The sequence below is a fragment of the Amblyomma americanum genome, chromosome 1 (assembly GCF_052857255.1).
Source record: "Amblyomma americanum isolate KBUSLIRL-KWMA chromosome 1, ASM5285725v1, whole genome shotgun sequence".
In the NCBI taxonomy this organism is placed as follows: domain Eukaryota; kingdom Metazoa; phylum Arthropoda; class Arachnida; order Ixodida; family Ixodidae; genus Amblyomma; species Amblyomma americanum.
Window position 1 is genome coordinate 383,336,969 of NC_135497.1, and position 13,423 is coordinate 383,350,391.

General features: G+C 50.6%; 1 pseudogene; it reads right to left on the reverse strand.

The window, feature by feature from the left end:
* Positions 1-11,083: 11,083 nt before the first annotated feature.
* On the reverse strand, positions 11,084-12,605 carry LOC144122907 (uncharacterized; annotated as a pseudogene).
* Positions 12,606-13,423: the final 818 nt, after the last annotated feature.

The following is a 13,423-nucleotide window of genomic DNA, read 5'->3' on the forward strand; positions in this document are numbered from 1 at the left end:
CAGCAATCCGTAAACTTCTTTGCATGCCTGACGCGGCAACCACTCTTGTCTTTGCTCGCAATTCGCGCGCAGAGCAGTGCCATCTTGCGTGGGGCCGAGAAGGCAACCGGCAACTGGTGTCTGCACGTGATCGGGGTTTTTTTTGTTCCTTATATTTGCTGCGCTACCGGTGAATAAAGTTAGATGAAGTTTAGCGCTAGTCCTGTGTGCCTCTGTCTTGTGTTCGTCTTGGTCGCGCTACAGTTCTTTTGTTACAGTATGCACCATCTAGCCCAACAAAAAGTTCTTCTAAATGGAAATGTTGTCTTGTAACACGGCCAGCCGCAATCGGTCGCAATCGGTGGTTAAGTCTGCCTTCCTGCTAGAGTACACTGCAAATTGTATTCGTATTCTAACCTAAAAAAATGGCCAGGCTTAGCTTGGTTAAGCCAAGAATGCGTTGCATATTGCGTGGTCGCTTTGCGCGCTGTCGAACTGCTTTACCCGTGGGCGGCATCTGGCTGTAAGACGGTCCCGGCGAAGGTGCTTAGCTCTTTTATACATATGCCGTGACGTCAATCATAGTGCAGCGCCCCTAGCGGGAGAGAGAGAGAAACAACTTTATTGCCATAGATTGGCGGGATTCAGGGCAGGTGGGCTTGGTGTGGCCCCCAGGTGGGGGCGACTTCCTGGGCCCACGAAATGAGTGCCAGTTGGATGCTCTTGTCTGGCTTTTTGAGGAGTTCGTGCCATCCATCTTCGGAGGGAGCTGGCAGTAAGGTTCGAGGGGGCGGATTTCCCGCGCAACCCCAGAGGATGTGAGCCTGGGTGGCGATTTCTCCCTGGTAACAATTTTGGCAGACGGGGTCGTATTCCCCGTCTGTGATGAGTGAAAGTCTAGAATGGCTAAGGATAGAGTGTGTCTGCAACCTGCGGAGCAAGGTGGCTTGCGCTCGGTTCAAGTCGGGGTGTGGAGGCGGGAACTGGCGTCTCATCTCTCTGTAGAGGTTGGTAATTTCGGCAAAGGTCTGGGGAGCCTCGGCAAGAGCGTCTGGGTCCGTGGGGCCGGCCGCCCGGTTGGTTAGTCCTCGGGCTAGTCGGTCGACCCCTTCGTTTCCAGAGTTTCCCGCGTGGGCGGGTACCCAGACCAGGTTGATCTTATGGTCGGGAGTGCAGCCGCGAAGGATGCGTGCAGCGGGGTGGCAGATAAAACCTGCCGAGTAATTTTGTATTGCTCTTTTGGAGTCGCTGAGGACCGTGCGCGTACGTGGGTCAGCGATGGCCAGCGCGATGGCGGTTTCTTCTGCCGCTGTCGGAGAGTGAGCTACTACTGTGGCGGCGGTGACGAGAGTAGACTGTGGCGTGGCTGCACAAGCCACGTATGTGTTTGCACCTTGCCGTGCAGCATCTACGTATATTGCGTGTTCGTCGGCAAGGTATGTGGCATCTAGTGCTTGGGCTTTCAGCTGACGGCGCGTATCATGGCGGCCAGGTAGCATGTTTTTGGAGATTGGTTTTATAACTAGGCGGCTATAGACCCCTATCGGAATGGGCGTCGTGGGGTGGACGTCGCCTATGGGGTTGATGTTGAGACGGTCAAGTATGAGCCGCCCGTGTTTAGTGCGGGAGAGGCGGTGGATTTGGGCGGTCTTGTGTGCCTCTATGAGTTCTGTGAGCGTGTTGTAGATGCCGAGTTGGAGGAGGTGCTGTGTGCTGGCGTACTGAGGTAGCCCCAGTGCCGCTTTGTAAGCTGAACGTATAATGCTGTTCACAGCTTCCTCGTCCTTCCGGCGGAGGTGATAGTAGGGGTAGGAGTAGACTATCCTGCTAATGAGGAAAGCTTGCGTGAGCCGACAGAGGTCATCCTCCTTCATACCTCTGCGGCGGGTGCTGATGCGGCGGATAAGGCCGTTGATCTGGTTGGCTGTGGTGCGGAGGCGCTGAATGGCCTCCGAGTTTTGCGTGTTGTTCTGTATTAACATACCCAGAACGCGAATAGTGCGGACCGGAGGTATGGGATGTGTGTCGACTTGAAGCACAATAGGTTCTTGCGGGTCGGGGACAGGCAGGCGAGCTCGTCTGTCCCTGATGACTAGTAATTCGGACTTCGTGGAGGAGCATGTGAGCCCGTTCGCCTGTACAAAGGAGTGTACTTTATCGATTGCTGTTTGGAGGGAGTTTTGGATTTCCCCGTCAGAGCCAGAGTTGGTCCACAGGGTAATGTCGTCGGCATATATTGAGTGTTTAATGTGAGGTATCTTTTCCAGGAGCAGAGGGAGGCCTCTCATTGTAGTGTTGAAAAGGAAAGGAGATAGGACTGCTCCTTGTGGTGTTCCTCGGGTGCCTAGTGTGATCTTCTCACTGTGGAGGTCTGCAATATGAAGTTCTGCTGTACGGTTATGAAGAAAGTCGGCGATGTAGTTGTAAGTGCGAGTGCCTACATTCATTTGGGAGAGGTTTGCCAGGATGGAAGCATGTGACACGTTGTCGAAAGCCTTGCTGACATCTAGGCTTAGGATGGTTCGTGTAGCTCGGATGGGTCTCGGATCGAGGATGTCGTGTTGGATTTGCCACATAATGTCTTGAGTGGAGAGGCCGGTTCTGAAGCCGATCATAGTGGGGGGGAAAAGGTCCTCTTGGTCTACGTGAGTGTGGAGTCTATTGAGTATGACGTGTTCCATGACCTTTCCCAGGCAGGACGTGAGCGAGATGGGCCGAAGGTTGCCCAGCTCGAGTCGTTTGCCTGGCTTAGGTATGAAAATCACTTTGGCATGCTTCCAAGTGTCTGGAAGGCGACCCTCATGCCAATGTTGGTTGAAGAGGTCCGTGAGTGCTTCGACGGACTGATCTTCGAGGTTACGAAGCATCTTGTTGGTTATGTGGTCGTCGCCAGCGGCCGCGGTGGTTTTAATCTGGTTGAGGGCGGCGCGGACTTCTCCTGCCGTGATGTCGGCGTCCATGTTGGTGTTCTGAGCACCCGTGTATCCTGAAGGGATGGGAATTTCAGTGGAAGTATTGATGTATTTGTCTTTCAGGGTAGCGAGGAGTTCCTCATTTGTTCCCTGAAAAGCGTGTATGACACGGGTGAGGTTCTTGTGAGATGTGGATTTGGTGTGAGTTGGGTCCAGTAAATGTCTGAGCAAGAACCACGAGTTTTTGCATCCTAACTGGCCGTTAAGACGGTCGCAGGTTTGATGCCATTGCTCCTGACTCAGTTTGACGGAGTAAGCTTCGATCTCTCGCTCGAGGCGAACGAGACGGAGCTTGAGGGGTCGATTGTGCTTTTGGCGGAGCCAGCGAGCCCTAAGACTGCGCTGGGCCTCCCACATGTGTATTAGTTTGGCGTTGGGAGAGGGGCCATCCTCGTTCTGGGTAGTCGTGGAGGTGGCATTGGCGGTGTCTTCGAGAAGTGCGTTTGCCCATGCGTCCAGGTCGTCTATGGGGGCCGAAGTGCGTTTGGCGCGCACGTATCGGAAGGCGTCCCAGTTAGTGTGCCTGATTGTTCGGTTGGGGGCTTTGCTGTGTGTAGCCGTGAAGGTTGTGCTGAGAACATAATGGTCGCTACCTATGTTCATGCCGAGGTTTTCCCAGCGTGCGTCTGGGATGTTGCGAACGAAAGTGAGATCGGGGCAGCTGTCCTGTATGACACTGTTTCCAATGCGAGTAGGCCTGTCGGGGTCTAGGAGTAGTGTCAGGCCCAGTGTTTGGGCTGTCTCCCACACTTTGGCTCCCTTACGACCGCATGCTTTGCGGGGGTAGCCCCACTCGGTATGCGGCGCGTTGAAGTCACCTAAGATGAGTAGCATCCCTGTTTGTGCAGTCGCGCAGGCCTTACGAACGAGGGTTGCCACTCGTGTGCTTTTGTCGCTAGGGGGGCTGTAGACGTTAAGGATGTGGAGCGGGGCTTGTGAGCGACTGTTCGGTAGGACCTGTACGAAAGTGTGCGGAACCTCGGGGTAACTAAGGTCTATATGATTAGCTGCTAAATTTCGGTGGACCAGGATGGCGGTGTTGGGCCGTTGGTCTGGTGTCGTTTGTTGGTTATATGCGGCGTAGCTGGTAAGTTTCGTGTCCATGTATGTTTCCTGAAGTGCGATGATGTGGGGGGTGTGCGGCTGGGCCTGCAGGGTGTGCTCCCAGGCTCGCCGCTTCGCCTTGAAGCCCCTGCAGTTCCATTGCCAAACTGTGAAGGGGGAGCTAGCCATCGCGTTTCCCGTAGGGTTCAGGGCGCTGTGATAGCGCGACGGGTGATTTAAGAATGCCGCCTGCACGTGAGCGCGCGGTTGCACTCTCCGATGTGGCGACAATAATGGGTGCTGGGTAGTTAGGAGGGGTTGGCGACTGCAAGGGAGTTGCTGATGTCGGGGGATTCGTGAGGGTATCGAGCCTGGCATGAAGGGTTTGGATGTTGGCTGCCATTGTGGCGCAGCTTTCTACTAGACGGTCAATGGTGGGGGCGAGTCGAAGGAGGGCGCCCTCGAATTGGGCCATTCGCGCATCAGCTGCCTCGAATTTGGCATCTACGTCTGCTTGTGAGGAGGGGAGAGGTGCTTTACGCTTCGTGCGCTTAGGCTGCTCAGTGTCCATGCGTGGATCACCTACAGGGTCGGATGTGGGAGCGTGAGCCACCTGCTGTGGTTGCAATTTGGGGTTTGCCTGTGCTGATTCTAGGCTATGAATTTTAGCGTTTGCTTTGGCCAATTGTAGCTGTAGTTCCTTGACCATATCTGCCAGCTCCCTTACCTGTGAATCTGGTGGAGAAGCGGTGACTTGTGCAGGAGTCTTCCATCCAACTTGTTTGGCTGCTTTGGTCCCCGGCCGGGCTTGAGAGCTGGCCCGAGAGCTGGGTGAGGCGGATGTGGAACGGCTGCGAGTGCGGCTGGAAGGGCTGTCGCTGCCGTCGCTGCCAAGCGGGGGGAAGGAGCCGTCCCGCAGTAGGTTGTCGTCGCCGCGTTTGCGGTCTCGGGACCGGGACTGGCGTCCGGGGTTTGCCAAGTTGGAGCCGGTATCGGTGTCAGTGACCGACGGGGAAGACTTGGGCCGAGTGGAGGACGTGAACCGGTATTTGCAGCTTCTGCTGCCTGTAGGGTGGGCACCTTTGCAGACGATGCATGAGGCTTGGCACGTGGGCGGTTGGCCAGCTGGAGGAGGGTCATGGGCTGCGCCACAGCGTCGGCAGGTCGGTTGTCGCGGGTGGGGGCACACATCCGCCCTGTGGCCTAGCTTCCGGCAGTTGAAGCATGCCTCCGGACGGCGTTTGTAGGGGTACACCTCAAAAGTGAAGCCGAGATACCTCACGTAGCGGGGTAACTTGGCATTGGCGATAGTCACCACGAAATGTCGTGTGCGGCCCATGCGGCGTGCGGCGACTACGGGGAGATCAGGGTTTCGAGCTTGGAGCTCAGCGAGGATCTCAGAGTCGGTCTCGTGACTGTAGGCTCTGTATATGATTCCTCGAACGGAGTCATCGGGGGCTGGGGCGTACGTGGCTACCCGGATGGCATTGGAGTCAATGGTTAACGTTTGTATTTTAGCATACAGGAACGCCCGTTCTTTTTCCGGTGTGCTGATGGTAACAGTGTTGTTTGTGGGGTGGATGCGGACTTGGTCGGCGGTGATTGCAAGGCGGCCGTCGATCTTGGCGGCGTTGTAGATGGCCATCGCCAATTTGGCCGGGCCGACTGCGTTGAGGTCGACGGTACCTTGCGGTCGGAAGACGATTTTGTAGTCCTCTGTAGGCAGGCGAGGAAGTGGTCGTTTTTTAGTCGGCGGTGGTGGACGGCCGCGGGGTCGTTGGTCTGACAGGACAGTGGTGGCTGCAGGCGTTTGGGTGTTGGCCGGCGGCGTTGCCGGTGGTGGCGGGCGTCTGTAGCGGCGTTGCATTTCGAGCGCCGTCCAAGTGCCATCGGCCAGCTCCGCGGCAGTAACATCCGTGCCGGTGACTGTGTACTGCATCTTTAAATGCAGGGAAGCGCCGTCGAGGCGAAGCGGGCGTCGCCGCCGCAGGTGGGAGCAGAGCACGCACTAGGCGTGCTGAGCCGTTAGGCCTAGCTCCCGCGGTCGGGCGTTGCCGCAAATCGGCCGTAAAGTTGAAGACACTCGCCTGAAAGTAGTTAAAAGTCCCACAGGTGACGCCGGATGGGTGGCGGGCCGTCCTGTGAAAAATTGGTGGCTGTAAATAGTCGGAAACTGGTGAAATCGCCGGAAAATCGCAGACCGCATATAAGATGCGTCCGCTCGCTCCGAGCGCAGTCGGCGTTCCCTGCGGGCACGCAGGAATCACTCGGTGAGCGGCGAACAACGCAGCGCACATCCAAAGCGCGTTCACCATGAAGCTCCCCCTAGCGGGAATCAGGTGGTGGCTGCGGCCGCGCGCGACCGCGCCAGTTGGGGCCCAGCTTTTCCTCCGTGACGTCACGCGCTGGCGCAGCGCCCCTAGCGGGAGGGGCGGGAGTCAGGTGGTGGCTGCGGCCGCGCGCGACCGCGCGAGTTGGGGCCCAGCTTTTCCTCCGTGACGTCACGCGCCGGCGCAGCGCCCCTAGCGGGAGGAGCGGGAGTCAGGTGGTGGCAGCGGCCGCGCGCGACCGCGCGAGTTGGGGCCCAGCTTTTCCTCCGGCTGTCGTGACGTCTCGTCACGTGGTTGCGCTAAAGGTCAATGGTGGCTGCCCGGCCGCGCCCAAGGGCTGAACTGAGTGATTGCAATATGCAACGCATAAAAAACGCTAGTCAGCGGGATTAGATGTGTGCCCCCAACTTCCTTTTGAGAAAATTTGAGGTCCTGATAATTGTGTATTTAGCAGTCGTGAATAACATCGCCCCAGAAGACATACGATGTGACCTCAACGAAGCGCTTGCAGTTCCCGTTACAAAAGCGGGAAGGTTCATTTTCTAAGATATTACTGACGTATGGCGATACTGTTGTGCAGTAGTTTAACAGCTGGGAGGCATATTTTTCATGTAATGCAAAGCTTCCTTGGTGCACATAACATGTTAGAGCCTGACCAAGATTCGGGCGTGGCAGAAGGTTAGCGTTAGAGGATGTGAACTACATCCTTAACGACACTTTTTGAAATAGTGAATTTGCTGTTTGAATTAATATCTAGACGCATCAATAGCTGTTGATTTTGTAAACCAGGATGTCTTATTTCATAAACTTCATAGCTACGGTTTCACAAGTCTTTCAATATCTTTCCTTGCGAATTATTGCCGTTGTCCAGCCGAAGTTGAAGTATGTGAAAATATTAAAGGCGTGGTCACCCATCTAGCCAGTGGAATTTCTCAGGGATCCACTCCAGCATCCTTTTTTTTTAACCTCTGTTTGTGATTTCAGTCTAGCTATTCATCACTGCCGGCTTTTTCAGTTCGCGAATTCCATACTTTTAGCACCGCGCCATGTTAATTGTGATCAAGCCGTAGGTAAACTACAAACGCTGCAAATCTTTTGATAAGGTACTATAATAATTATTTATTATTTAATCTAAATAAAGTTACCTTACTGCACTCCACAAGGTCTCAAACTTATTCCTGTGGCCTTTCCAGTATTCCTCGATGTAAAAATAGTGCGCGCGCCCCTATCCATACTTTCCAAGTGCCAATTATTTGGGTGTACATTTTTTATTCAAACTTGTCTTAGTGATTCAAACGTGATTCAAAGTGGCTAAAAATAGTGTGTCTGCTCTACTATATTAATATATTATGTCCAGTTTACGAAAGGAAATTGATTGCACATGTGTTAGCGTACAGTATGTTGCACTATGGAATTTTGTAGTTTTTTATTTCCGCCTGATATTTTCGCTCAACAAGGTTGATAGCTTATTGTCTATAATCGATGTTTTGATATATGACATGAAAAAAAAAAGATATTCCTAGTGTTTTTGGGCTTGCTTACGCCTCCTACCATCTTGCGATTAAAATAAAGTTAGTTTTAAGTGCCCGAGGGAAACTGAATTTTGCCTTCCATACACCCCTGTTAGAAAAATGTCCTCGTTAACGCTTCGTTTTACCTCGAGTGCGGAGAAGGTACAATGAACGCGTTCATTATATCGGTGTGCCATGGGTTCTTAACGACTAGCCTAATACTGTCTAATATTCAAGAAGCAGGAAACATGTGAGGTCTCTCATCCTTGATTTATTGCTTGGTTCCATTTTTTATTTGATTCTTTTCTCTTTCTTACCTTTAATTTACTTAGAGTTTTTATTTACGATTCCAGTAGCTTGGTCTGATAGGAATATACTATGTTGCTGGGCGCTGGTCTGCAAGCCATTTGTTGGCTTGGGCTGGCCCATATATGTATTTTGTGAGCCAATAAATAAAGGGTACATTATTATTCCTGGCCTCAAATTATTGCCTCGGATTGCCTCAAATTATCACGGTCTTCCCTTTAAGGTGGTTACAGAAAAAGGTCCACAACTCTGCGCACAAGAGTTCTCCGGATTTTTGCTTGCAAACAAAGGCAAGCACACCCGAACTCCGGTGTATCATCCGCAAGCAATCTAACGGTGCAGCAGAGCGCGTGCTTCAGATTGTAAAGCAGTCATAATGAAAGCATTTGTATCACTTCACATCACTTTATTTTCCTTAAAGACCCCTTTCGGGGTGTTACATAAGGGGTGGGGTTTACAAGATGCAGGCGATCACAGAAGTCGAAAATGTGGATGGACAGTTTATGGCAGCGACATGGTGGGGAAGGCCGTTCCAGTCAGTTGCTGTTCGTAAAAAAAATGAGTTCATGAAGGTAGTAGAACGGGCTCGTGGACGCAAAACTTGAAAAGGGTGACCGATGCGATGGGATCTGCGTGGTGGGGGTGCGCAGATGTATGGTTCTTGTCTTAGGGGCGAATAAAAAAAACTTGTGATACAAAACAAGACTGGCAATGCGACGGCGAGCAGAAAGATCACACAAACCTGATTGTAATTTTAGAGATGATATGCTAACGTCGTATGAGTATGAAGAGTGAATAAATCTGGTAGCTCTGTTTTGTACAGCTTCGATGGCATTTGTTAAATATGCTTGATGAGGGTTCCAGATGGGCGATGCGTATTCCAGTTTAGTTCTGATAAGTGAGATGTATGCTTGTAGTCTGACGTGTTGAGGGGCTTTCCTCAGGTGACGTTTTAAGAAACCTAATGTTTTATTAGCTGATGATATCAGATTAGTTACGTGCAGTCGCCAATAGAAATCATCAGAAATGGTGATACCTAAGTATTTGTAAGACTGGACGAGGTCAACAGGGCAGTTAGAAACAGAATATTCGAAAACAAAAGGGTTGCGACGGCGGTGAAAAGACATGTACTTACATATGTTAGGGTTGAGTGTCATCATCCACTGCGAACACCAGTTTAGTACGAGGTTTAGGTTTGCTTGAAGGGATTCTTGGTCAGAAGGGTTAGTTACCGAACGATAAATAACGCAATCGTCAGCGAACAAGCGGATATGGCAAGATACGCGCTGGGGTAAGTCGTTAATGTAAATAAGGAATAACAAGGGACCAAGGACGGAACCCTGCGGGACGCCAGAGGTGACTGGGAGCGGTTTGGAGGATTGGTTATTAATGTAGACAGACTGAGAGCGATGCGTGAGGAATTCGTTAATCCACGCGATGATGTTTGGATGTAGGTTTAACTGGGAAAGTTTAAGAAGCAAGCGTTGATGAGGTACTTTATCGAATGCCTTAGCGAAGTCTAAGAAGATGGAGTCAGTTTGCAGATTAATATCAAGGTTGGCGTGAATGTCATGAAGAAAAATGGATAGTTGAGTCTCGCACGAAAAACCCTTACGAAAACCATGCTGTGACGGTTGAAAGAAGTTATTGGAATCTAAGAATTGCATGATTTGGGAGTAAATGACGTGTTCCATGATTTTGCAGGGAATACTTGTTAATGAAATGGGCCGATAATTAAGAGGTGAATCAGTATTACCTGTTTTGTGCACGGGAACGATCTTCCCCACTTTCCAGTCGTCTGGAATGGTTCCTTCGGAGAGTGATTGCGAAAACAATAAATAGAAAATACTGGAACAGGCTGGGTTAGCGTTTTTCAAAATTTTTGGATTGATGTCATCTATGCCGGCGGCAGATGAATGTTTTATTTTATCTATTATGCACGAAATTCCACTACTGCTGAAAGTTATGGCGTCCATGGCTGTAGTAATAATAAGTGGTAATGTAAAACATGGTGCTTGGGATTCGTCGGTGAAAACAGATGAAAATGCAGAGTTAAAGATGTCTGCACAGTCGGAATCAGCCATGATTTCGCCAGCATTGTTAGTGACGGTGATAGCGCGCGATTCCTTCGGGTTTATCACCTTCCAGAATTTCTTGGGGTTATCAACTATCATTTTTGGTAGTACTACTTCGAAAAATGAACGCTTAGCACTTCCATTCTCGGCCAAGTATGCGTTCTCAGCTTCATAATATTTTTCCCATGCGTGGGGGTTTGCGTGGCGTTTCGCTGTACGAAATGCGCGTTTTTTTCTTGTTTTCGAGCCTTTTCAGTGTCTTTGTGAACCAGGGTTTCTGATTACTCTTTCGTAAACTGCATGACGGAATATATTTATTTGTTAGTTCGATAACTTTATGTTTGAAAAGGGTCCAGTTCTCCTTTACACTTCTGGAAAGATAGGACGTTTCAAAGACCGACAGAAAGTTCGTTATTTCAGAGTTGATTGCTTCATAATTTCCCTTATCGTAGAGCCTAATAGTTTTCTGGGAAGTTTGTCTTAATTCATGTGAGAAGTTAAAGGTGGCATGGATTACTTTATGGTCGCTGATTTCTCGGAGGCCTGTAATGAAATTAAGACTGTCTGGATGAGTGGTCAGTATGAGATCCAGAGTGTTCGCTGCTTCCCCTGCGACGCGTGTCGGTTCCGATACAACTTGGGTCAAGTTATAATTAAGGCAAACGTCAATGAAGTCATTCGGCTCTTCTTGACTAAATATGGGCTGAGGTTGGTTACTCCAGTCGATATTGGGGTAATTGAAGTCACCAAATAGTAGGATGTGTGCTTTAGGGTGCTTTGATACTAGTTTGTTCAGAACATTGTGAAGCTTGCGCGGAAAGTCGGGACTTTTGCGAGGCGGCCTATAACACGCACCACTTAATAACGTCAGAGGTGAGGCGCGGCACATAATCCACAGCATTTCTAAGTCTGACGCGATATCAATGGCAGAACAAGACAATTGTTCGCTGACTGCAATTAGGACTCCTCCCCCACGAGAATACTTGCGATCAGCGCGAAAAAGATTAAAGTTGGGCAGGTCAAACAGAATTTCTGAGTCAGTGCTTTCGCTGTTCAGCCACGTTTCGGTCAATATAAGTAGATTGCTGCCTGACGAAGTTACAAGGTTCGATACGATATCGCGTTTCGGCAGGAAGCTGCGAACGTTAGTAAACATTACTGATAGTGAAACGTTGGCGCATGGCGTAGGTGGGGGATGAGCTGAGGGCGATGATCGGCAAGGATGAGCTGATTGCTAGGGTATTTCTCTTACAGATTCTGAAAGTTCATCGAAAACGTAACGTTTGAGGCCAATATGCAAAGTTTTAAATCTCAGGGAAAAAGGCACGGACTTCGCCCTGGCGAAAGCGACAAGATGTTTCCGGCAGTTTTGAACGCGGCGCGAAAAGTCTTCACCTACGCTGTAGTCTGTACCTTTGAATTTAGAACCTTTAGAAAGAATTGATTCTTTAGTTTTAAAGGATGTAAACTTAACGATAATTGGGCGTTTCCTGTCTTAGAGTGTCGTCCGAGGCGATGGGCGCGTTCAATGTCGTTAGGGCTCAACTGGGTGTCCAGGTGGTCAGAGCAGTGGCGAATGATCAAGTCTTCTGTAAGCGAATACGTTTCGGTGGGGTTGGTATCGGGTAAACCATAGAAAAGTAGGTTATTGCGCCGAGAGCGATTCTCTGCGTCATCTAGACGAGCTTCCAGCACACCAACTAAACGAGACGTTGCAGCCGAAGTGGCCTGAATCCCCTCCAGATCATTGCGGAGTGTAGACAGACTTTCGTAGTGAGTTTCTAAGGCGCTGAGACGCGTAGTTGGATTAGTCATTTTCAGGTCTATTGAGAGCAGTTGGCCCTTAAGCTTTTGCACTTCCTTAACCAATTCTGTCTGGCCAGTAGACATCTTTTTTAGTTCGCCAATGATTACGTCTAGCTTGTCGGGGCCGGGGTTGCTCTCAATGTCACCGGACATCAGTAATAGGGACCGAACAACATGAAAGCACTCGGTACAGGTAGCAACGCAACACTGGGGGCTCGGAAGCTGTACCAAAAAGTAGTTGCTGTTTTTTTTTGTGAATAGAGCTCGCTGGTTACCAACCTGCATGGCGAAGACAAGTGGGTTATGCAAACGTGTTGTGGCACAGCCACCGAGCCCACAGGGTGCGGTGGATGGTCGCTGCTCCATTATAGAAGGCACGGTGAGTGTTGTTGCTGACGATGGGGCCTCCCAGTCTGCGCTTAGTGTCAAGTTGACTTGAATCGGCGGGTTGGTAGTTGCTGCGCACAATGTCCTTTCGTCAGCCGCGCCGCGCAACGGCGCACGCTCAATCGCGGTCGCCCAGGTAGCGCAAAAGACAGCATTGAGCATGAGCCAGATGATTGAGGGCGAGTGCACCTGCATGGCGAAGACAACTGGGTTATGCAAACGTGTTGTGGCACAGCCACCGAGCCCACGTAAGATGACGAGAGAAACAACAGCTCGAGGTCCCTTCAGCAAAGAGCGGACAACTTTCTTTTCGTAAACAGGAATACGTCATATACATCCACAGAGTAACCAGTCGCGGAAATTTCCTTGCAGCAGAAATTCCGTAAAAAGCTGTCGTTGCTGAAACCAAAACTTGGGGTAACGGATTAAGGCAAAAGAGGGTGTTGTCAGGTGAGAAGTGAGAACATCCGCAGGAGCAAACCGCGAGCGTTTTCAGTGGGTGGCCGTGTACTGGTGCGCACTGTACGTAATGAACGTGTAAAGTTGTGCACCGGGAGGGTTGTCCAAGTGAAGTCTCCTGTAGCATACTGTGCGCATGAAGGCAAAAAAACTCGTTTGTTCATTCCGATCACGTTCTTTGTTTTTTTATGAAGCATGACGATTCTCCCGAGCTGCATGATCAGTAACTGACCTGCAGCATGCGAGTGATGAACCTGGTGATGTGCATGATGATGCAATTCAGTTCGCATACGAGTGATATGTTAAGTGATCAGAGTACTTCGTCACCGGAAACAGCTGCATCGCCCGAGCCACTACGTAGCATCTGCGTTCGGCGGCCTCCAGAGCGGTTGACGCATGACCGACTCCGATCTTGTTTGCGGAGGAGCTTTGTATTCCCACTTTTATATTATACTCGGAAACTTTGCGGTTAAAACATGGGCAGCGCTGCAAGAAAGGAAAACTAATTCTTTCCTCCAAAGCCGGTGTATTCGCGCAGACACCACCGGATGCGA